At 44.3% G+C, this 26,444-nt stretch overlaps 1 protein-coding gene and 1 non-coding gene across 4 annotated transcripts in view; one reads left to right on the forward strand and one right to left on the reverse strand.

Annotated features, from left to right (window-relative positions):
* Window positions 1-26,444, reverse strand: part of GAS6 (growth arrest specific 6) — an 85,094-nt gene that overhangs the window by 56,283 nt on the left and 2,367 nt on the right. The window lies entirely within an intron of this gene.
* LOC122933515 lies at window positions 20,605-20,736 on the forward strand. The gene has a single exon (XR_006388468.1). It is a non-coding gene; the product is annotated as a small nucleolar RNA SNORA71 (small nucleolar RNA).

Here is a 26,444-nt window from a genome sequence, read left to right on the forward strand (position 1 = left end):
GTACGGACCACATCAACAGTGTGCCTCTGAAGTATTGTACAAAGGAATCAATAATACAGAAAACACTAAGCATTGGTCGTACACAAAACATTGTTTCATAAAAAGTAACACTCATTCCACAATCTTTCCTATTGTACTGTATCACCACAAAATTGATCGCAGTCAATTATTCTTAAATGGTGGCAAAAGAAAACTGACAGCTGGTTCGCAATTGTAAAGCCTCAGGTAAGAGAAAGAACTGCATAAGCATAAGCTCTTTCACTCGAGGGCATTGAACTCTGCTCTAGTTCTGCACTTACAGCACTTGCGTACTATTTCAGCAAATCAACGGGCATTTCCCCTTACTTCCATTAGTCCCTATACCAACCACCTGTGGGTATACAGTATATTTCTTTCACTCGCGGGCATTGAACTCTGCTCTAGTTCTGCACTTACAGCACTTGCGCAATATTTCAGCACATTAACGGGCATTCCCCATTACTTCCATTAGTACAACTCTTTACTAGGGCAATGAAAAATAAAACTACTTTGCAGAAATCGCTCTCTGAAAGAAGATTCAACACATGAAGTACTGCAGAAGCACAGATATTTTAAGGAAAATTTCTTCTTAAAACTGCAACAAGATCACATATTTGTTATTTATTTAAAGGCTGTATACACCTTTGGGGATTTTTTTTTATCATTGCATTGTACTTATTTTGAGTTAAAAATCCGTTTTTCAGTTGGTCTTTATTAAAAATATGGAGCCTTTTTTTCTGTACATAGCTGAGATCCTCTAGTAGCAGCCTGTGGATTTTCCGTCTTTTCCGTCATCTGGGAGCAGAAGGACTCCTTATCTCTGCTCTCTGACATTATAAAAACGAATTAAAGCTCAATCCATATCTTACTGATAATAATGTGGCTAAATAAATGTTTATGACCAGTGATGACAGGGACACTGAACTGGCCATCTAATAAACCTTACCTCTAAACTACTAGGAGGTCATAAACAGTGATGGCCAGTTCGCAGTGCTCGCCAGCGAACACATGCGGACTGCCATCTTAACTGACAAGTCCGGCGATGCACAGGTACACCCTTACCGAGCCGGTCTGAAATCCAATGAGGTCACCGGGAGCAGGCAGTTCAGAGAACAGCCAGATGAAGGCCCCTGGCAGCTGTTCTCGGAACTGCCTGCTCCAGGTGACCGCATTTGATTTCAGACCGGCTCACGGCACAGGTAAGGGCTTACCTGTGCATCGCCGGACTTGTCAGTTAAGATGGCAGCCCGCATATGTTCGCTGGCGAACACTGCGAACTGGCTATCACTGTTTATGACCTCTTAGTAGTTTAGAGGTAAGGTTTATTAGATGACAGGGACAAAAGTGAAAGTAGCAGTCACACAGTTAGAAAAAATAAATAAATATTAACCTTTTGTGACAGAACAGCTCAATATTTTTTAATAAAGGCCAATTAAAAAATTTGATTTTAGCCAAAAATGAGTAAAATACAATCAAACAAATTGCCTCAGAAAGTGTACATAGCCTTTAAGTTATAGTGCCAGCATTGAAGTCGGTAGAGAGAGTCTGTCACCTCAGACAAGCCATAAGTACAGTATACAGTAATACATATATAGGATACCTGCTGCTGAATCTGGATTAGTAATTTAGATGTTGATACTCACCCCCTCTATGTACCCACAAACCAGCCAAGAATGCATTAAGAGGACTCCTGTGCATGCGCACATAATGGGAAGGACTTAAATTCCCTTTCAGCAGTCTTCCAGTCTCCAGCCTGTAAAATTCCAGACAGAAGATGTCACGTTCACAGCTGCAGCCAATGACTAGCCTTAGTGGTGAAGTGTTCCCAAGTGGAACGTCACTGCTGGGTCACGTTGATTAGAGACACGTCAGCTCTAATGCCAGTCATAGGGTGCAGCGGTGCACATGACGCCCTCCATCTGGGAAGTTTACAGGAGCGGAAGACCAATAAAGGGAGCTGGAATAGAGTGGCAGGTCAAAACTGGACAACCCTTTGAGGGGAACCTGTCATCGAGAAAATGCAGTGCCATTTTCAGGCAGCATGTCAGAACAGGAGGAGCTGAGCATAGAAGTCATATGGGCAGTGCTACTATACTTACTGATTGATAGCCAACTCTCTATGTTTAGTCATGCAGAGATAGATGTCAATCACTGACCACCCATGACTTCTAAGCATAGAATCAGCAGAGGTTTAAATGAAGAAATTACAAGTTTTACCAAATCTTTTCCCATAAAGCTATATAACAATCTGCTCAGCTCCTCCTGCTCTACAACATGCTGCCTGCAGATTGCACTGCATTTTATGGTGTTAAGTTCACTTTTAAGAGCCTTGGAATTTCAGTCAAACCAGAGTCCACTCCAAAAGAAAAAGATACCAATCGGTAGACAGCTTTTTCAGGGTTCTTGCTCATCGTCGGTAATGAGCAGTATACTGGTTGGCTGGCAGAGACACCTTTGATGTACAGTAGCTATCTCCGTGTGAAGGCTGTCAGCTGGTGTAGGGAGACTCATAGGCAATACTCAAGAGGTAAGCAAGTTAGTTAGTGCTCCTTCAGAAGGAAACTGTCCTTTAACATATACTGCTGATGGGCTGAAAGAATAGTCAGCAAACAGTTTCCCCCAATCATTTCCCAGTGTAAACATACTCTGAGATAAAATGACAAAGAGAAAATAGTTGATTGTCATTCATCACATCTTTTATGTAAAAATGATCATTTGTCGGCTGCACATCTCCCTAGGTAAAGAGGGCATGTGTTGCCAGCAAACAATGTAACAACGGGAGTAGGATTTTGAAACAACTATAGCAAGGACAATCATTTGTTCAAACCCCCCTGCCAGTAATTGCCAAGTGAAAATTGAAGTAAAAAAGCAACAAATCAATGTCCTATATCGACCAGCACTCATTACGGGCAACCTATCTACTCATGTGAAAGGACAATATGCAAGTCAATGTCTGCCAAATTAAAGAGCCATAAAACATGACTAGGCAGTACTCTTATCTCCAGCTTTACAGAGATTACACAAAGGCACACCATATGGTTAGCTTTCTTCCCATGATATTTATCTGGAAGCCCAATGATAAGATTTCTTGTTATGTGCTTTGCAGTAGCTTAATTTAAACTAGAAGATTATTGGTTCTGGCCATTCAGGCTTTATGCCCGCTCAGTCGACCTCAGATAATATTAGGGGACTCAAATGGGTTGTGTGTGAAAGAGGGTCTAGGATTTGACTTGGCTGGATGCAGCCAAGGTCTTCAACACCCTAGAATAGCCCATGATTTTTGCTCTTCTACCTCCTTAGGTCCCCCGCTGCAGCTCTCTTCACTAGGGTCTCCACATGTAAACATCCTGCAGCCACTGCAGCCAATAACTAGCCACAGCGCTGATGTGTCCCCCATGCTCTGACATGGAGGACATGTCATGACTGAAGCAAGTCACTGGCTGCAGGGCCACTTGGCTGGTGTTACACAGGCAGAGACCAGATTGAGGTAGTGACGGGATCAAAAAAGCCAAAACGCTGCAGTGGGGGAAGGGGTTAAGTATTCTTCCTCACAGTAGGTCAGGTGACAAAGGGGTGTAGGCAGAAACGCCCTTTAAAAAGGTAAACAGCCCCAATAAGCATTTTGGTTTTGAGGATAGAACATGCTACTGTTTGACCATCATCATATCACATCTTCTTGCAAAGTTTAAGCATCAGGTCACCCAATCACTAGAGACCCCGGTAGAGCTTTCTCCAATACATGCATCCTCATATAATGTTACCTTCAATACAAATTCAAAGTATGGAGCTCTTTCCTTTATTGGTGAGATTAATCTCATTAAAAAAAGGTAGCCAAAATACTCACAGTGCCTCGCGGCTAAATTGCCTGCCATTTTAAACATGCAAATTAACTTTTATCGTGACGCAAACCTTAGGTAAGATACAAAGCCGGAGAACTTTTACATGCATAAGCATTCACTCGCCGAAAGTGGGGCCACCTTTTATTGCAATTACAGATGCAAGTATCTTGGGATATGTCTCTTATCTCATAACATCTAGACACTGATTATTTCCCAATTATTCCAGGAAAAACTGCTCCAAGTCCTTCAAATTAGGTGGATTGTGTTTGTGTACAGTAGTCTTCAAGTCATGCCACCTATTCTTGATTGGATTGAGATCTACTATTCCAAGATATTTAAATGTTGTACCGGGATAATAGAAAGTATTGGGTTTGTGCCACATGTAGCCTTTTCCATGATGGCCAAAAAGTTACATTTTAGTCTCTAACCAAAGAACCTTTTCATGTGTGTTGGGAGTCTGCCACATGCAGTTTGTTGAACTCCAAATGTGTTTTCTCATGTTTTTTTTTTCTGGCCAGTCCTCAAAGTCCCATTTTGTGGAGTACAGTCTTATAGTGGGCCTATGGACATATACTTTCATGTCCGTTGAGGTCTTTGGAGCACCTTCAGTGAGATCATTGTGACTTTGTTAAATCTCTAATTCATTCTCGCATTTCCTTGGTCTGTGAAATTTTATAAATCTGCAGACATCATTTTCTGTATGTATCCATATGGAATAATGATGATTACACTCACCAGTAATTGGATTTTCCAGACCCCACGACAGCACCACAGAGAGAGGATCCGCCCCCAGGGACAGGAAACCTGCAGAATAAACTCCAACCTGGGTTAATTTATGCAATTCTTTTCCCTTTTTTTGCCTAGAAACCCGTGACACCAGGGAGGGAATAAGGAGAGGGTGCTGTCGTAGGGTCGGGAAAATCCGATTACCGGTGAGTGTACTCATCATTTTTCCCCTTCCCCCACGACAGCACCACAGAGAGAGATTACAGAGAACACCTTTCTTAAGGGTGGGAAACAACTTCCAGAACTTTCTTCCCAAACAGAAGATCAGAGACCGGATTCAGTGGAAGCCGATAGTGGCAGTAAAAGGTAGAAGACTAGCCTTACAGATTTGCTCACAGAGACATTTGCCCTCCCAGCCCAGGAGGTAGAGACTGCACGAGTAGAATGTGCCTTCAGAGAAAGAGGAGGAGAACATCCAGAAAGGGAGTAGGCCAGAGAAATAACTGCCCTAATCCTTGCTAGGGAACCTTTTGAGGCCATTTTTCCCTTATTTATGCCTGAAAAAAGAACAAAAACAGGGTAGAGGACCTCCTCCAATCCCTTGTAACTTCTAGATAATGCATAAGACTCCTTCTTATATCTAGGCAGTGCAAATTTCTTTCCTCCTGGGTGGATGTAACTTTTGGTAAGAAATTTGGGTCTGGTTTAAGAACAACCCTATCATCAAAAATGGACATAAAGGGAGGATTAATAGAGATGGTCCGAATTTCACTAACCCTCCTTGCCGAAGTTAGTGCTACCAACAGGACAAGTTTGAATGTCATAACAGGATAATAAAGGCTCAAAGGGCTCCCTAGTTAAGGCATTTAGCACTAGGTTTAGGTCCCAGGGTGGAAACTTGGGTACCTTCATTGGGACAATTCTGTCTACCGCCCTGAAGAATTTCATTACCCAAGGGTCAATAAGCAAACATTTTCCACCAGGGTAGAGACCTGTACTTTAAGGGTGCTTTTAACTAATCCTATAGACAATCCCTTCTGGAGAAACTCCAGAATCTGTCAGACTGAAATATCACAGGGTAAAAAGTCTGCCCCAATCCCTGTAAAGTCTAGGAACTTCTTCCAAACTGTCGTATAGATAGAAATTTTTTACAGCTTTTCTGCTTCTCAGCAATGTAGACACCAAAGCTTCGGAAAAACCTTCTCTAAATTAGTAGTGGCAGCTAAAATTCCAGGCCAAAAGGTGCAGACCCCTGACGTTTGGATGACATACCGGTCCTTGCAGCAGAAGGTCCAGGATCTCTGGAAGGATTCATGGATCTGAGACTGATAACCTAATGAGAGAAAACCATGCTCTCTTTGGCCAGAAGGGAGCTATCAGAACTTTTCTTGCACCCTCGTCCCTGATCTTTTTGAGGACTAGAGGAATGAGCTGGAACAGGGGAAAGGCATAGCCTAATGGGAAGTTCCATTTCTGAAGAAAGGCATCCACCCCATCTGGGAATTCTCTTGGGTTGAGAGAATAAAATCTCTCTACCTTTCTGTTCTGTCTGGTGGCAAAAAGATCAATAGTCTCTCTCTGGGGGATCCACTCTATCTTTGAGAATACAGAAGGGTTCAGGGACCATTCTCCCTGTCTTAGCCGATGCTGGCTCAGCAAATCTGCCTGGAAGTTCTCCTGGCCCCTTATGTGGAGAGCAGACAGATGACTCACCTTTCCCTCCATAAAATAGAATAACCGATCTGCCTCCCTCATGAAGGAAACCGATCTTGTCCCCCCCCCCCCCCATATGGTTTATGTAAGTTACTGCAGACCGATTGTCCGACATTATTCTGACATGTTTTAGCTAAATAAAGGGTAATGGTGTCTCCAAGGCCAGTCTTATGGCTAGCAGCTCTTTCCTGTTTGAGGAGAACGCCTTCTGCAATGGAGACCACTGACCCTGAATCATCTAGTCTAAAAAATTTGCATCCCATCCCCATGGGCTGGCATCTGTTGTTATCACTACTGGATCGGGGTAACCCCAAGGAATCCCCTGACTCAGGTTTGTGCTGTCTTCCTACCAGGATAGATCTTTTAAAGTTTTCTTGGAGATAAGCATATTTGACTCCAGCTTTCCTCCAAGATAGAAGTATTTCTTTCTGTAGCTGTCAAATATGAAATTGAGCCCATTCCACTGCCGGAATACAGGAGGTTAGTGACCCCAGGACAGACAAAGCTTTTCTGACTGTCAAATCCTGGGCAGTCTGTAACATTTGCAGCTTTATATGGACTTGTAAAATCTTCTCCTCGGTCAGAAAGATTCTTTGCACTATCGAATCCAGCAGAAGCCCTAGAAACACTTGACAAGTCTCTGGCCCCATTTTGGACTCCTCAAGATTGATAATCCATCCTAAATCTAACTCACCTCCTGAACTGCCATCACACAATCCTGCCGTGAGTCTGCTATGATTAGAAAATCGTCCAGATAGGGCAGGAATATGAGGTTCTCCTTTCTTATAAACGATGCTACTTCTGCCACCACTTTTGTAAATATTCGGGGGGCCATAGAGAGGCCTAACAGAAGAGCCTGAAATTGGAAGTGACGAATACTTCCTTCTACAGTCACTGCCACTGAGGAATTGTTGGTACCAAGGATGAATAGAGATGTGATAATATGTGTCCTTTGAATCCAGGACCGCCATAAAACATTTGTGATACAGAAGATGAACTGCTGATTTTACTGTATCCATCTTGAATTTCCTCAAGAGAAGGTATTTGTTTAGATGTTTCAGATTTATAAAATTGTACAAAAGGAGTTGTCTGGTTTCTTAACTAGAAAAAGCAGAGAGTAGAACCCCTTTTCTTGTTCCGCCACCGGGACTGGTATTAACACCCGCTTCTCTAACAGCTTCATTACTTCTGTCTCCATAACTAAACAGTTTTTGTGACTACAAACCTTTGGGGAGGATTTGCACAAAATTCTAACTTTTAAGGGAACCTGGATTTTGGGTATAGAGCTGAGGGCATGGGCTGCTAGATCGCTGTTAGCACATCAGCAATATCCAGTCCCCATAGCTCTCTGTGCCTTTATTGTGTCCAAAAAACGATTTTATAGATATGTAAATTAACCTTAGACGAGTCCTGTCTCCTCCATGCTTCAGAGATGAGTCCAGCCACGCCCACTGTGAAGGAGCCCAGCATCGCCCCGCATCCGCTGAATCTCCTCCTTGCTCCCAGACATCACAAAGCTATAGTGCCGTAATCTCGCGATGCGCGAGCTAGAGCATGCGCAGTTCGCTCCGAGGCAGATGCCATTACAGGAAAGGAACACTATGCCGACACTGCGAGATTACAGCGCTCTAGCTTTGTGACATCGGGAAGCAAGGAGCAGATTCGGAGTATGCGGGGCGGTGCTGGGCTCCTTCACAGTGGGCGTGGGTGGGCTCCGGAAACGTTAGTAGCCTCATTTACACATATATATATATATATATATATAGATAGAATCTTTTTTTTTTTTACACAATAAAAAATCACAGAGAGCTATGGGGAATGTATATACCCTCTTGATCTAGGGATCTGGCTTTTATCGTTAATTTGCCCCCTATTCTGAAATCTAACTGATGAACAAAAGGGCCGTCTGTATCTAGAAAATTGAGTCGAGGTAGCACCAGGGGAAAACCCTGGAAATCTCTTTCTTATCTGCCGCCTTCTCTAAGAGGTAATCTAGTTCTGGACCAAACAGAAACTGACCCTGACAGGGAATGCTGCACAATCTTGGGCAGTGACCAAAGTGTAGCCCCAAACTCCTCACCTAGAGGATTACAGCGGAGATCAAGAGTTTACCATATATAATATATATGAAATCTATATGCATACAAGAAAAAAGAGGAGGGCACTATCCAGATGATGGAAAACAATTTGCAGCAACCATGCCGGCATTTCCTGGCTTTTCACTTACTTTTATCTGCTCCTTCCCCCAGCGTGTGGAATGCAAATCTGGTCACATGACCGGAAGCGGCGTCCACCTCTCGCGCCTTTTTCTCCTATGGACCACATGCAAGGTAAATCTCAGGTGCTCGGACAATCCAACTGCTGCTGAATCCCAGCCGCATGCGGCAGAATACAGCACCTCACATAAGGCAGTTTTCTTCCATACTGCTCCCGTGTGGCCTCACTCCCATTGAGGAGCGCACACTCACCTGCCGCAAGAGCCAGGAGGCAGCCTGGACCACCACCGGCTCCTAGGGTCCTGCCTAGCCCAAAATATGGGCAATAGACCCGAGCAGGTATGCACCGCATAGCCCTCCAGAGCATCTCTGGGACTTCCAAGCTATGGGTAGAACCTGAAAGAAACTGCAGGTCTCCCGCTCCGGGGACAGGAAACCACAGGAAACCTGTCCCTGGGGGCGGATCCTCTCTCTGTGGTGCTGTTGTGGGGGAATAGAAAAATCATCTTTCCTGTATTTGGCCATACTGCATGATACCCAATTCGGGATAGATTTGGGCTATAAAGAAGACTGCTTCACCAACACCCTAGCATGTGTTCTGTTCTGTATTTCTTTTTTACAAAAACCTTCCTACATGAATAGACCACTAATTCTAGCTCAAATCTAACAGTACTCTGCAAGTCCCAGGGCCCTAAAGAGAATTATTTCATGATTCTATACTCATCTACTAAATACTAAACGGTTATCTCCCCTTTTCATTGAACATAGAAGGAAATTACGGATGTCTACTCTCCGTGGCAACTGGGAAGATACGATGACTTCTCATTGATAAGTCTTTCGAGCTGTTAAGAAGTTGATAAAGTGATTTATTATTTGCATAAGATAGGACGAATGGTGTCGAAGCTTATTTTTAGCATCTCGTATACAGTTCTCTCAGTTTATTATAAAGGTGGGATGACTACCCTTCCTAAAGGAAGTCTATTCTAGTCTTCAAAGATTTGTTTATTGGGACTTTTTAGTAAGGAAATCTGATCCCATCAAACTATTATGAGACAGTATATAAAAGATAGGGAATGTCCTTATAAACTTGGCAAAGTAAGAATATTATTTTACAAATCCCCACACACGCATCACTTGTAAAGAAGCTTGATGTGGGGGATCAGCAAAGCAATCCAACTTTTTCCCTGTTGGGATTTATTAACTGCTCTGCTCATTCCAACACTAAGTGTCTTTGAGCAGACACAGCTCTTGGTGCTGCTTTCCAACAAAGTCTGGCCCCAAACTGGTGGAAGATGATGTACAGCATGTACATGTTAAATAGTAAGAAAAACAAAGGAAACAAAATGAGTCAAGCCAACTAACTCAAATAATGAAAAATATACATGTTTATGTTGAGAATAGCAGACCAAATACAGCAGTAAGGCATTAAGAGACATCTTTTCACTTTCAAGGTAAATGAAAAGTGAAGTATGGTATGAAACAGTCCATTACAATAGCTTTATACAATGTTAACGTAACAGTAAATCTCAGAAAAACAACTAAAATGTAGAAGCCGAGTATAATAATAAACCACTTTCATGTTCGTTAACATTAAGCAAACTGTGCCATACTGACAGTTATAGGCACAGAAAGAGCCATCACTGAATCCAGGCAATTTCTCATGGCAACCACAATGAGTAGGTGACAGATGTGAGGAGAATGAAAATAGGTCCTCCTAGTGACATTTTGTGCGTAGTCATAAGGCAGAAATAATAGTCATTTGTGTAAGAAACAGCAGTCTGCATTATGTACCTGCCCAGCCGTTTAAAGGGCTAGTTCTTCAGAGCACTGTTGGGTATCATGTGTCATATCTAATGGATATACAACCCCCTTATCTGTGCACCTCTTCATTTACTGTAAAGCGCCTTCGAGGGTCAAGGAAACAATTCACTTAATCAGCAAAGAAGTGCAACACTATCGTCTAACTGCTAGCACATGGAATCCAATGAAAATTTCTGCTACCTGGACACTGGCCGGGGAAACTCTGCCTGTAAATAGCACCCACATTTTGTAACTTGTCAAGAGAACTTGCTAATAAACTCACTTTTTTTTTTTTTTTTTTTACTAACTGTATAATAAAAATGCTTTGTTCTAATCTGCTTTCCTTTCACTAGAATGGAGGAGATCTCAGCAGAGGTTTCTAACCAATCGATCAAATATCACAAGGTATGGTCACAATGGATTGACTTTCAAGAATCCCCAGATCTCTTATCTGTACTCGCAGCTTGAAGGGTTGATCTCACTGACATTCACCCCCCTTGTCCTTCTCTCCCTCCCCTCTTGCCCATTCCCCTTTCCTTACCCTTTTTTCCTTTATTGCTAGCTCTATCTCCCCTTCATTCTCTCCTTTCTCTTCTCCTCAACTGCTTATATACTCACCTTTAGGGTCCATTCACACGTCCGTTTTTTCTTTCCTGATCTGGTCCGTTTTTTGCGGAACAGATCAGGACCAGATCAGGACCCATTCATTTTCAATGGGTCCTGGAAAAAATCGGACAGCACAATGTGTGCTGTCCGTTTCCGTTGTTCCGTTCCGCATGTCCGTTTAAATATAAAACATGTCCTATTATGTTCCTGAAAAATCGGATCATGGTACAATGCAAAGTCAATGGTTCCGCAAAAAACGGAAGACATTCGGATGTCATTCCGTATGTCTTCCGTTTTTTGCGGAATCCGTTCCTGGAAACACATAGCAAATATTTATTTTTATTTTTTTCAAAGAAATCCAAACAACTTTATTTGATTATTGAAATGTATACATGTTTCCGTTTTTTGCGGATCCGCAAAAAACGGATGACATACGGAAACATTTTCAGGAACAACGGATCCGCAAAAAACGGACCGAAATTCGGATTATAGAAAAATACTGACGTGTGAATGTAGCCTTATCTTGACAACTTATAAGTTCATGTTCATCTATGACACAGTCACTGCCTTATGAAGACAGAAATCGGGGATATACTCCGCGCTACACGGAATTTATTGAATATGGCTGTATCGTTAATGAATACTTATTTTATTGTTATATATACAATTCACATGTATGAACAAATGCTATGTACACATGTTGCATGCATGAGCATTAAATAAAAACAGTTTAAACATAATCTGCTTTCCTTAACTTATTTTATTTCTTAGTTTTGTAACAAATTCAGAAACACGCATACAAAGCCAGTACTCTGAAATAATATGAAATCCAAAACAGCAAAAAGTCCACGCGTTTCGGCTCCAAGCCCTGGAAATGAGCAGTGTATATAGCGATGGAAAAATGAATCAAGCCAGGAAAGGAGACAATATGGACAATCACAATACATTAGTAAGTGCCTTGTATTAAAGGGGCTGTCTTAGTTATTTTTATTGATGACCTATCCTCAGGATAGGTCATTAATATAAAATTGCTGGCGGTCCGACACCCTGAACACCTGCTAATCAGCTAGTTGAAGAGAAGGCGCGCACCGTGCCAGCGCAGCCTTCTCTTCACTGTTTACCTGCTCGCCGTCGCAACATCAGCGGTAAGCAGGTGTAATCACAAAAAGCCATCCCATTCACTTCTATGGGATGGCTCATTCCTATTGAAGTGTATACTACAGAGCCATCCCATAGAAGTAAATGGGATGGCTTCTTGTAATTACACCTGCTCACCACTGCTGTTCACGAGCAGATAAACAGTGGAGAAAAGGCTGCGCTGGCACAGCGCGCGCCTTCTCTTTAACCAGCTGATTGGAGGGGGTGCCATCAATAAAAATAACTTGGACAACCCATTTGACCTTCAGCTACTTTCACTAGCAGCCTGTTGTAACTTAAAATATACTCACCTGCTCCCCACCACTCTGTTCCAGTTCTCATCCTATACACCTCTGGACAGACAGGGTCAAGTGCACCATTGCAACTTATGACTAGCCTCTGCAGTGACATGTCCCAAAGTGGCACAGTCAACTTACCACTTCAGGATACAAAACTGCTAAGGCTAGTCAATCGCTGCACAAGTGCATGTGAGCTCATCTGTCTGGAAAGACCAGTCAAAGGAGCCAGGGACAGGGCAACCACTTTTTCAACAGGTACAACAGGCTTCTAGCAAAAGTTAAAAAGGTCCAAAGAGCTGGACAGCCTCTTTAAGACATTTTACTATTTAGAAATACAGTTGCAAGAAAAAGTAAGTGAACCCCTTGGAATTACCTGGATTTCCGCATTGATTACTAATAAAATGTGGTCTGGTTGCTATTTAGGTCACAAATATAGACAAACACAACATAATTAGACAAAACACTGTTATACCGTTCATGTCCTATCAAGTACACAGAGTAATCATCTACAGTGCAGGGAGGAGAAAGTAAGCGAACCGCTAATTTCATATATCCCCTTCAACTGCAACCACTTCAACCAAACATTTCCTGCAGTTGTAAAATAAGATTTCCACAGTGCAGAGGTGACATTTTGGACCATTCCTCCCTACAATTGTTTCGGTTCCTCACTAGTTTTGTAATGCCTTGCATGAACAGCATTCTTCAGATCATGCCACAGCATCTCCATAGGGTTAAGGTCAGGACTCCTCCTTGGCTATTTCACACACAAATCCAACTTTTCATCCGTTTTTTTGTCGATTTACTTGCATGATGTGGGTCATTGTCGTGTAGCATCCCCCATCACTTGACTTTTTTTCTCCCTGCACTGTGGATGCTGAATCAGACTGGCTGAGTTTTTGTGCATTAGCAGTATAGTTATTGTATTTGTCTAGAATTGTGACCTGGATAACAATTAGTACTAGTACAATTAGTAATCCGTGCTGAGGTCCAGGTAAGGTGCAAAGGGCTCACGTTTCTTACAATTGAACACGTTCTCTAATTGAATTCCTGACTGCATGTAAATGTATGTTAAAGCAATGACAGTAACACAAAGTGAACCGTGCCATGCGGCTTATGATGTGTAAATTAAGGCGTGTGACTTGTAAGAGCTCAGTAACAACACATTTGCCCATGTAAATACAGCCTACAGTAAGTGGGGTGTGGATGGCTTCATGTTACAAAGCTGTAATTAATAGGACCTCTAAAAAAAGCAATGTACAGTGTCATCAAGTCATTATTCTGTGAAGGCATCCCAGTTCTTAAAGGGAACCTGTTGTAACCTTCATGCCGCACGAACCATGCAGCAGCATGAAATACAGACCGTATATTTTACTCTAAAAACACACAGCATTTCAGAGAAAACATGGATTTAAAATAAGCAGAGAAAGGAAATAAGAGCCATAGGGCATCTCCCTATCAGCTTTCCTTAAGGGCTCATTCAGACGGCCGTATATTGCTTTCCACATCGGATCCTCAATTTTGCGGATTAGATGCGGACCCATTCACTTCACGGAGCCCCAAGAGATTGTGCTGTCCGCCTCTTTTTCCGTTCCACGGCTCCGCAAAACAAATAAAATATGTCCTAGACTTGTCAGTGAAAATCAGGATGTGGCCCCATTGAAGTCTATGTGTCTGCAAAAATGCGGAATGCAATCCTTTTTTTGCGGACATGCTGAACTGTCCGCAAAATGACGGATCTGCATTTTTGCAGACAGCAAAAAACATACGGCCTTCTGAATGAGTCCTTAAAGATAAGATATAACGTTATTAATCCCTATACAGGGAAACTGCATGGCAGAGTTTACAGAATAACAGAATCCACAACATCTCAACATGGTTCCTGCACTGAAGTAAGAGACCAGGGGGCAGATTAAGCTAGAATGCCAAGTGGTCTGAAGTATTTCTATTGAAATGTACAGGAAACTTCAATGCAAACTCTCAAAAACTGTTCTGCATTAATGTAAAGCTCCAAATAATGCAGTACAGCTGTTAAAGGGATCCCGTTACCATGAATACAGAACAACCACTTTGCAACCTAAGGCCTAGTTCACAGTTCTGTCCTTGGGTAAGTGATTTCCATCGGTGATTGGGAGCCAAAACCGGGAGTGGAGCTACACAGACATAAGGGATAATGGAAGGATCTGTACCTGTGTTTTTGAGCCACACCTGGTTTTGATTCGTACTAGGTCTAAAGGATAATAACAGCTCATTTTATAGATATATGGGGTGAGGTGTCTTTGGACTGGTTATACTATAAGCAAAAAAAAATAAAAAATCTATAAATATAATAATATATATATATATATATATATATATATATACACATTAGGGCTGCACGATAAATCGAAAAAGTAATCGAATCGCGATAATCGGCAAATGCGATATGGCGATTTGGCCGACCGGAAAATGCCGCGATTATTTAAGGGGCCCTGGGCACATAACTGCCTTTTGCGTGTAAAGTGTTTTACTAGTGTGTGTGGGTGAAACAATCTCTCCTAACAGGTCCGACCTCTGTACTCACTCTGAATGCAATGCTCTGCAGCGAGCGGCAGCGAGGTGGCGGCCGGCGCGTGACTGACGTCACTTAGTAACGCTCCTCCCACTTCAGGAAGCAGGAGCGTTACTAAGTGACGTCAGGCGCCGGCCGGCCAGCTCGTGTAAAGTGTTTTACTAGTGTGTGTGGGGGTGAAACAATCTCTCCCCTAACAGGTCCGGCCTCTGTACTCACTCTGAATGCAATGCTCTGCAGCAAGCGGAAGCGAGGTGGCCCGCCGGCGCGTGACTGACGTCACTTAGTAACGCTCCTCCCACTTCAGGAAGCAGGAGCGTTGCTAAGTGACGTCAGTCACGCGCCGGCCGGCCACCTCGCTGCCGCTCACTGCAGTGCATTGCATTCATAGTGAGTACAGAGGCCGGACCTGTTAGGAAAGAGAGTGTTTCGCTATGTGCCCAGTTTAGGACACATGAGGGGGACCAGCATAAGATGCTATATGTCTTAAGCTGGCCCCCCTCATGGCCCTATGTGTCCTCCACACATCCCCTATAACAGTGCCATCCACAGGTCCCCCATAGGTGTCCTCCACAGGTCCCCCATAAGTGTCCTCCACAGGTCCCCCATAAGTGTCCTCCACAGGTCCCCCATAAGTGTCCTCCACAGGTCCCCCATAAGTGTCCTCCACAGGTCCCCCATAAGTGTCCTCCACAGGTCCCCCATAAGTGTCCTCCACAGGTCCCCCATAAGTGTCCTCCACAGGTCCCCCATAAGTGTCCTCCACAGGTCCCCCATAAGTGTCCTCCACAGGTCCCCCATAAGTGTCCTCCACAGGTCCCCCATAAGTGTCCTCCACAGGTCCCCCATAAGTGTCCTCCACAGGTCCCCCATAAGTGTCCTCCACAGGTCCCCCATAAGTGTCCTCCACAGGTCCCCCATAAGTGTCCTCCACAGGTCCCCCATAAGTGTCCTCCACAGGTCCCCCATAAGTGTCCTCCACAGGTCCCCCATAAGTGTCCTCCACAGGTCCCCCATAAGTGTCCTCCACAGGTCCCCCATAAGTGTCCTCCACAGGTCCCCCATAACAGCGCCCTCCACAGGTCCCCCATAACAGCGCCCTCCACAGGTCCCCCATAACAGCGCCCTCCACAGGTCCCCCATAACAGCGCCCTCCACAGGTCCCCCATAACGGAGCCCTCCACAGGTCCCCCATAACGGAGCCCTCCACAGATCCCCCATAAGAGCGCCCTCCACAGATCCCCCATATAACAGCGTCCTCCACTGATCCCCCATATAACAGCGTCCTCCACTGATCCCCCATATAACAGCGTCCTCCACTGATCCCCCATATAACAGCGTCCTCCACTGATCCCCATATAACAGCGTCCTCCACTGATCCCCCATATAACAGCGTCCTCCACTGATCCCCCATATAACAGCGTCCTCCACTGATCCCCCATATAACAGCGTCCTCCACTGATCCCCCATATAACAGCGTCCTCCACTGATCCCCCATATAACAGCGTCCTCCACTGATCCCCCATATAACAGCGTCCTCCACTGATCCCCCATATAACAGCGTCCTCCACTGATCCCCCATATAACAGCGTCCTCCACTGATCCCCCATATAACAGCGTCCTCCACTGATCCCCCATATAACAGCGTCCTCCACTGATCCCCCATATAACAGCGTCCTCCACTGATCCCCCATATAACAGCGTCCTCCACTGATCCCCCATATAACAGCGTCCTCCACTGATCCCCCATATAACAGCGTCCTCCACTGATCCCCCATATAACAGCGTCCTCCACTGATCCCCCATATAACAGCGTCCTCCACTGATCCCCCATATAACAGCGTCCTCCACTGATCCCCCATATAACAGCGTCCTCCACTGATCCCCCATATAACAGCGTCCTCCACTGATCCCCCATATAACAGCGTCCTCCACTGATCCCCCATATAACAGCGTCCTCCACTGATCCCCCATATAACAGCGTCCTCCACTGATCCCCCATATAACAGCGTCCTCCACAGATCCCCCACAACACAGCGTCCTCCACAGATCCCCATATAAACAGCGTCTTCCACAGATCCCCCACAACACAGCGTCCTCCACAGATCCCCCATATAAACAGCGTCTTCCACAGATCCCCCACAACACAGCACCCTCCACAGATCCCCCACAACACAGCGTCCTCCACAGATCCCCCATATAACAGCACCCTCCACAGATCCCCCACAACACAGCGTCATCCACAGATCCCCCATAACTATGTCATACCCAGCCGCGTCAGCGGCTCATATGGGAAAATCCAAGCAAATAGACCTCTAGCACAATTCCTTTAAAATATCGCATCGCATATCGTTATCGCAATTTTTAGGGCCCTAATCGCAATCGCACAAAATTCCCATATCGTGCAGCCCTAATACACATATATACATACATACACTCCCCTAAATAATTATTAGGAACACCTGTTCTATTTCTCATTAATGTGATTATCTAGTCAACCAATCACATGGCAGTTGCTTCAATGCATGTAGGGTTGTGGTCCTGGTCAAGACAATCTCCTGAACTCCAAACTGAATGTCAGAATGGGAAAGAAAGGCGATTTAAGCAATTTTAAGCGTGGCATGGTTGTTGGTGCCAGACGGGCCGGTCTGAGTATTTCACAATCTGCTCAGTTACTGGGATTTTCACGCACAACAATTTCTAGGGTTTACAAAGAATGGTGTGAAAAGAGAAAAACATCCAGTATGCGGCAGTCCTGTGGGCGAAAATGCCTCGTTGATGCTAGAGGTCAGAGGAGAATGGGCCGACTGATTCAAGCTGATAGAAGAGCAACGTTGACTGAAATAACCACTCGTTACAACCAAGGTATGCAGCAAAGCATTTGTGAAGCCACAACACACACAACCTTTAGGCGGATGGGCTACAACAGCAGAAGACCCCACGGGGTACCACTCATCTCCACTACAAATAGGAAAAAGAGGCTACAATTTGCACAAGCTCACCAAAATTGGACTGTTGAAGACTGGAAAAATGTTGCCTGGTCTGATGAGTCTCGATTTCTGTTGATGGTAGAGTCCGAATTTGGCGTAAACAGAATGAGAACATGTATCCATCATGCCTTGTTACCACTGTGCAGGCTGGTGGTGGTGGTGTAATGGTGTGGGGGATGTTTTCTGGGCACACTTTAGGCCCCTTAGTGCCAATTGGCCATCGTTTAAATGCCACGGGCTACCTGAGCAGTTCTGAAGGCAAAATGGGGTCCAACACCGTATTAGTATGGTGTTCCTAATAATTCTTTAGGTGAGTGTATATATATACACAGGGTGGGCCATTTATATGAATACACCTTAATAAAATGGGAATGGTTGGTGATATTAACTTCCTGCTTGTGGCACATTAGTATATGTGAGGGGGGAAACTTTTGAAGACGGCCATTTTGAATCCAACTTTTGTTTTTTTTCAATAGGAAGAGGGTCATGTGACATATCAAACTTATTGGGAATTCCACAAGAAAAACAATGGTGTGCTTGGTTTTAACGTAACTTTATTAGTTCATGAGTTATTTACAAGTTTCTGACCACTTATAAAATGTGTTCAATGTGCTGCCCATTGTGTTGGATTGTCAATGCAACCCTCTTCTCCCACTCTAGCACAGGCTTCCAGTATCCGTAGTTTCAGGTGCTGCACATCTCGTATCTTCACAGCATAGACAATTGCCTTCAGATACGAGATGTGCAGCACCTGAAACTACGGATACTGGAAGCCTGTGCTAGCATTTCTCCTGCGGTGTTGCTATCAGTGTGTGACGAGTGGGAGAAGAGGGTTACATTGACAATCCAACACAATGGGCAGCACATTGAACACATTTTATAAGTGGTCAGAAACTTTTAAATAACTCATGAAAGAATAAAAGTTACGTTAAAACCATTGTTTTTCTTGTGAAATTCCCAATAAGTTTGATGTGTCACATGACCCTCTTCCTATTGAAAAAACAAAAGTTGCATTCAAAATGGCCAACTTCAAAATGGCCGCCATGGTCACCAGCCATCTTGAAAAGTTTCCCCCCTCACATATACTAATTTGCCACAAACAGGAAGTTAATATCACCAACCATTCCCATTTTATTAAGGTGTATCCATATAAATGGCCCACCCTAGCAGATATTCTACAATGAAGGCCTGATTCAGTCTCCTCTTAACAGTTGTTCTAGAGATGTGTCTGCTGCTAGAACTCTGTGTGGCATTGACCTGGTCTCTAAACTGAGCTGCTGTTAACCTGCGATTTCTGAGGCTGGTGACTCGGATGAACTTATCCTCCGCAGCAGAGGTGACTCTTGGTCTTCCTTTCCTGGGGCAGTCCACATGTGAGCCAGTTTCTTTGTAGCGCTTGATGGTTTTTGTGAGTGCACTTGGGGACACTTTCAAAGTTTTCCCAATTTTTCGGACTGACTGACCTTTATTTCTTAAAGTAATGATGGCCACTCGTTTTTCTTTACTTAGCTGCTTTTTTCTTGCCATAATACAAATTCTAACAGTCTATTCAGTAGGACTATCAGCCGTGTATCCACCTGACTTCTCTACAACGCAACTGGTGGTCCCAACCCCATTTATAAGGCAAGAAATCCCACCTATTAAACCTGACAGGGCACAACTGTGAAGTGAAAACCATTTCAGGTGACTACCTCTTGAAGCTCATCAAGAGAATGCCAAGAGTGTGCAAAGCAGTAATCAAAGCAAAAGGTGGCTACTTTGAAGAACCTAGAATATTACATATTTTCAGTTGTTTCACACTTTTTTGTTATGTATATGATTCCACATGTGTTAATTCATAGTTTTGATGCCTTCAGTGTGAATCTACAATTTTCATAGTCATGAAAATAAAGAAAACTCTTTGAATGAGTAGGTGTGTCCAAACTTTTGGTCTGTACTGTATATATTAGTTATAATTCACATAAAATAATCAAGGGGGCATTTTTGCCCTCCCTTGAAACTGTCAACAAGTAGGTTATTACTGTTGTGTGCCCTGATTTATTGCTCCGAGTGTGGATTATTGGTCCATTACCCCCTGCTACCACAAAAGTTACTAATCTGCAGAAGAACTAGGTTAATCCAAGATCAAAACAGATACAGTACATATTTACCGGGGGCCATTCACACGTCCGTAAGTGTTTTGCGGATCTGCAAAACACGGACACTGACAATGTGCATTCCGGAATTTGCGGACCGCACATCGCCGGCACTATAATATAAAATGCCTAATCTTGTCCGCAATTGCGGACAAGAATAGGACATGTTCTATTTTTTTGCAGAAACGGAAGCACAGATGCGGAAGTACGGATCCGCAAATGCAGATAGCACATTCCGGCCCCATTGAAAATGAATGGGTCTGCACCCGTTCCGCAAAATTGCGGAATGGATGCGGACCCATTTTTCAGACGTGTGAATGGACCCTTAGGCCTCATGCACACGACCATGCTGTTTTTTGCGGACCACAAGAAATGGAAGCCGCCTGTCTGCCTTCCGCAATTTGTGGAACGGAACGGGCGGCCCATTGTAGACATGCCTATTCTTGTCCTCAAAACAGACAAGAATAGGACATGTTCTATTTTTTTTTGCAGGGCCACGGAACGGAGCAACGGATGCGGACAGGACACGGAGTGCTGTCCGCATCTTTCGCGGCCCCATTGAAATGAATGGGTCCGGTCCTGCATCGAAAGTGATTGTGGTCCTGGACGTGGCCCGGTCATTGATACTGCAGGTAGAGAATATGGTGAAAGCTTTTCCCGTGTTTGGCGACCGTTCACTATGGCTGCCGAACCCTGTGACTTTCACACAGTCCTGGTGTGGGTGCTGAGCTGTTAGTGGCACTGGCTGCACGCTTCTGCTAGTGGGTAGACTGGTTATGAGTGACTGGGGTCTCCGCTGTTGGCCGCCTAGGCCTATTGACCTGTATAAGACTGTCGGCTACACCTTCTTAATAGGCACTTGTCTATAAAAAATAAAAAATAAAAAAAAATATATAAATAAAAAAATGAATGGGTCCGCATCCGAGCCGCCAAAACGGCGGCTCGGATACGGACTCAAACAACGGCCATGTGCATAAGGCCTAAATCTGCGAATGATGGAAACAAATGTTCCTGCAAATGCTTGTTCCCGACAATCTGCCCTTCTAAAGGTGCAGCCGATCCCCCGATGAACAAGTTAAAAACGCTCGTTCATCGGGTAAAATGATCGTTTAAAGTAAATTATCGTTTCAGGGCAGCCGATCGTGCGGTCTAAACAGCGACCTGCTGCCCAGAAACAATGCTGCTGTATGAGGACGAGCAATCGCAATAGTCATCCTCATACTGTGGAGGAGATCCCTGCATGTAAAAGCAGCTCTTCACTCCCACTGAATGAGCAGACGGTTTCTGAGAAGGAACGCTTCCTTCCCAACAATCGGCTGCTCCTCAACCGGTCTAAGGGTCCATTCAGACGTCCGTAGGGCATTGCAGATCCACAATACACCCGGCCGGCACCCCCAAAGAACTACCTATTCTTGTCCGCAATTGCGAAGGACAATTTATTTCCGGAGGCGCGGACCGGAAGATTGGGGGCGCGCTCCAGTAATGCGTAGTGTGCTCTCCACATCCATTCCGTCCCTATAGAGAATGAATGGGTCCGCACCCGTTCCGCAATTTGCGGAATGGATGCGGACCTATTATACGGACGTGTGAATGGAGCCTAAATGCACCTTTACATACAGGAAGTCCAACCAGAAAACGCTAGAACAATACATGCATCTAGCAACTATTTGCCTTCTTTCTTTCTCTTTTATCTGAATCCATTTTCCTAAGGCCCCTTTCACACGGGCGAGTTTTCCGTGCGGGTGCGATCCGTGCGGCGAACGTATGGCACCCGCACTAAATCCTGACCCATTCATTTCTATGGGGCTGTGCACATGAGCGATGTTTTTAACGCATCACTTGTGCGTTCAGTTGAAATCGCAGCATGCTCTATATTTTCCGATTTTGACGTAACGCAGGCCCCATAGAAGTGAATGGGGTGTGTGAAAATCGGATGGCATCCGCAAGCAAGTACGGATGCCGTGCGATTTGCACGCATGGTTGCTAGGAGACGATCGGGATGGAGACCCGATCATTATTATTTTCCCTTATAACATGGTTATAAGGGAAAATAATAGCATTCTGAATACAGAATGCATAGTAAACCAGCGCTAGAGGGGTTAAAAAAAAATAAAAAATAATTTAACTCACCTTAGTCCACTTGCTCGCGAAGCTGGCATCTCCTTGTGTCTCCGCTGCTGATGAACAGGACCTGACCTGGGGTGAGCTGCTCCATTAAATAGAGCTTAAGGACCTTCGATGACGTCACTCCGGTCATCACATGATCTTTTACCATGGTGATTCACCATGGTAAAAGATCATGTGACGTACCATGTGATGACCGGAGTGACGTCATCGAAGGTCCTTAACCTGTATTTAATGGAGCAGCTCACCCCAGGTCCTGTTCATCAGCAGCGGAGACACAAGGAGATGCCGGGCTTCGCGAGCAAGTGGACTAAGGTGAGTTAAATTATTTTTTATTTTTTTTTAACCCCTCTAGCGCTGGTTTACTATGCATTCTGTATTCAGAATGCTATTATTTTCCCTTATAACCATGTTATAAGGGAAAATAATACAATCTTCAGAACATCAATCCCAAGCCCGAACTTCTATGAAGAAGTTCGGGTTTGGGTACCAAACATGCGCGATTTTTCTCACGCGAGTGCAACGCATGACAATGTTTTGCACTTGCGCAGAAAAAATCCCGCATTTTCCCGCAACGCACCCGGCTCTTATGCGGGCAAAAAAACTCACGCCCGTGTGAAAGAGGCCTAAGGCCTCTTGCACACAACCGTAAGGCTTTTTCAGTATTTTGCTGTCTGCAAAAAACGGATCCGCAAAAAATACAGATGACGTTCTTGAGCATTCAGTTTTTTTGCGGAACGGAACAGCTGGCCCTTAATAGAACAGTACTATCCTTGTCCTTGTTCTTGAAGACCACACAGGCTTTTTTCCTGATAAAAATGTACGCAGCCAAGTGATGTACAAAGCCAAGTGAGACAAAAAGAAACAAGTCAGCCTAGAGGATATATAACATTTGTGATGAAGAACAGATCACAGCCAGACAGATAAATCAAGGGCAGCCATGTATAAAAATGTTAGTGAGAGCTGTCAGATAGCGTCTTGGAAAACACTTAGTAAAGTCTGCTCTGCTTTCCCGGGGAATCTGTGTACATGATATAATTTACATGAATACTGAGACTGGATCTACACGATCACGCACTTTAGACAGAAATCAGCCAAAATGACTACTGCCTGGTCTTTTTTCGGTGGGCCAGTCTTTTGTACTAACAAAAAACTCCCGTTACAAATTCATCAGCCATTTCCCAGTTATATACGCACGTTTTTGGGAAAGCTTATAGACAACCAGTATGGCCACCACTTTGGCTCATACAGATGGTTGACACCGAGCTTTGCAACAAACTTTAGTGGTACATTACAGTACATTACAGCAATGATAAACTTCCGTTTTTTTGCAGATCGCAAATGGAAACAGGATCGCATACAGAAACCATATGGATATGTTTTGTGGCATAATAAAACAGATGCAGCCACAAAACAGGTAAAAAACAAGAAACTCAGATACGGAACAAGGGATCCATTAAAAACGGACCGCAAAACAGCGGTCGTGTGCATGAGCCCTTAGGCTGAGTTGATTGTCACCCAGCTTTCCCACCTCTATTACCTATAGCAGCTGCAAAGTTCAGCTCTTCCTCTGGAGGACCCATCAGACACTGATGGTGTCTACACACAAGGGAAGACTTCAGAACAGAAAATCTGCACCGTCTTTCGAGCATGTGTTACTTATGGTTTTTGATGCGGATTAGATGCGGTTTTGCCGCAGATCTCACAATCCATTGAAAAGGGTGAAATCTGTGACAAAAATGGCACAAACAACTGACATGCTGCAGATTTCACAATCGGCACATCAGGTCAATTTCTGCATGGAAGTAGGAGGCAGTGTACCGGAGTTGTGTCTAATCTCATGCACTTTGCCGGTAATGTATTACGCTGCGGTTTTTCTGCACGAAATCCATGCAGAAATATTTTTCAATAATAATCATGTGCATGTGCCCTTCAAGGACCGAAATATTTTTATATCTCAGTTCACTTACATTAGGCTGAGTATTAATATATGCATAACCCTGGGTTCAGACCTGAGCGTTTTACAGCGCGTTCCTACGCGCTGTAAAACGCTCAACACGGAGAAACCAATGCTTCCCTATGGGAATGGTTCTCACCTGGGCGTTTTACAGCGCGTCCGATCGCGCTGTAAAACGCCCAACGCTCAAACAAGTTCTTGAGCTTTTTTTGGGGTGTTTGTCGCGCGTTCCCGCACATAGATATTCGGGAACGCGCGACAATGTGTGCACGCCTGTCTCTGTATGCGCGATTGTAAACGCCCGTACAATCGCGCATACAGAGCGCTCGTTTCAGAACGCTCAGGTCTGAACCCCCTGTTAGGGTACTTTCACACCTGCAGCAGAGGATTCCGGCAAGCAGTTCTGTCGCTGGAACTGCCCGCCGGATCTGGCAATACGGAAGCAAACGGATTGCATTTGTCAGACGGATCAGGATCCTGATCCGTCTGACAAATGCATTGAAATGCTGTATCCGTCTCTCCGGTGTCATCTGTAAAAACGGATCTGGCACTTATTTATTTTTTTATGCCGGAACACTCGGGGCCAGATCTGGCATTAATGCTGAACGGAGATAAAACCGCAGCATGCTGCGGTATTATCTCCGTCCTGAAAAGGCAAAAAGACTGAACTGAAGACATCCTGAACGGAATGTTCTCCATTCAGAATGCATTAGGATAAAACTGATCAGTTCTTTTCCGGTATAGAGCCGCTAGGACGGAACTCAGTGCCGGAAAAGAACAACGCTATTGTGAAAGTGCCTATATACAGCCCTGCATTATAGGCTTGTTTTGCTGCATAACTCTGGTGACAATTCTGCTGAAATCAATAAAGCTAATGGTGATGACCCCACTCTCCCCCTCTACCCTGGGAAAAGGTCACATGTGTGGCTTTAATTTCTAAGGTCAAAAGACATCCTAGTGCAGACAGCCTCCGGCAATATACTGCAGTGGTACCATTTTTTTTCCAATATATGAACAAAAGGCAACTGTTTGAGGACATGCCGCTAATCAGTAATACAAGTGACAGGGAGTGAGGAGCATCACGTCCTAACAGCAGCTGAACAGGGACAAAACAAGGAAAGATCCTGCGCAGTAAACAAAGAAGAAACACCTTAAGGGTGGTAGTAAATAAAGTATTTTTCAAGAACTCTTGGGTGATTAAATGATAATGTGGCATTAAATGGCTTGTGTCACTTCAGTAAATGGCATTTATTAGGTAGAGAAGTTTAATACAATGCACTTAGTAATGTATTGTGATTGTCCATATTGCCTCCTTTGCTAGCTAGATTCATTTTTCCATCACATGATACACTGCTCGTTTCCATGGTTACGACCACCCTGCAATCCAGAGGTGGTGGCCGTGATTGCACATTATAGGAAAAGGTGCCGTCCTATCTGGTGGCCGGGACCACGGGCGTGCACATAGGCTAGTGCTTTTTCCTATAGTGTGCAAGCATGGCCACTGCTGCTGGATTGCAGGGTGGTCGTAACCATGGAAACGAGCAGCGCATAAAGTGATGGAAAAATTAATCCAGCTAGCAAAGGAGGCAATATGGATAACCACAATACATTAGGAAATGCTTTGTACTACCTTTCTCTACATAATAAATGTAATTTGCTGAAGTCACACAACCCCTTTAAAAATGCTCGTTTGTTGGAAGCAAATTGCCCTGTGAGAAATGAGACATGTATGGTGACATACAAAGGTTTTATTGCTTGCTTATCTCCATAAATTGCTGCATATAAATGCTGGTAACAAGTATCGATCGGCATGCTGTTATCGTGCAGACCATACAGATGTTGTCCTCGTCAGATCCCACAACACCAGCGCTGCAAGGTGACAATACTGACCAGTCAGCCGCCATTGTCGGATACATCGAACCTTTAGCACCCGAATCTCGGTAGTAAGGTACAGTAAAGCAAAAAGGTATTCGAACAGAAAAGCAGTTAAATATTGAAGGATGTTCACACGTGGCAGATTTTTTCGTGCTGCAAATCCGCTGCGTTTACAGTGCCAGCAAAGTGGAAGAGATTATAAGAAATCTCATCTAAACGCTGCGTAAAAAAAAAAAAAAAAAAACACCACGGATTTCCCCTCTTTAAAGGGGTTGTTCGGGCTTTTACCATTGATGACCTATCCTCAGAATAGGTCATCATTATGGGATTAGCAGGCGGTCCGACACCTGGCACCCCCGCCAATATGCTGTATGAGGAGACAGTGTGAGCAGACCGCACGTGCCGTCTCTCTTCCTGTCCGCTGCTGCGGTCTATGGTAACATAGTAACATAGTACATAAG

The sequence above is a fragment of the Bufo gargarizans genome, chromosome 3, assembly GCF_014858855.1.
Source record: "Bufo gargarizans isolate SCDJY-AF-19 chromosome 3, ASM1485885v1, whole genome shotgun sequence".
NCBI lineage: Eukaryota > Metazoa > Chordata > Amphibia > Anura > Bufonidae > Bufo > Bufo gargarizans.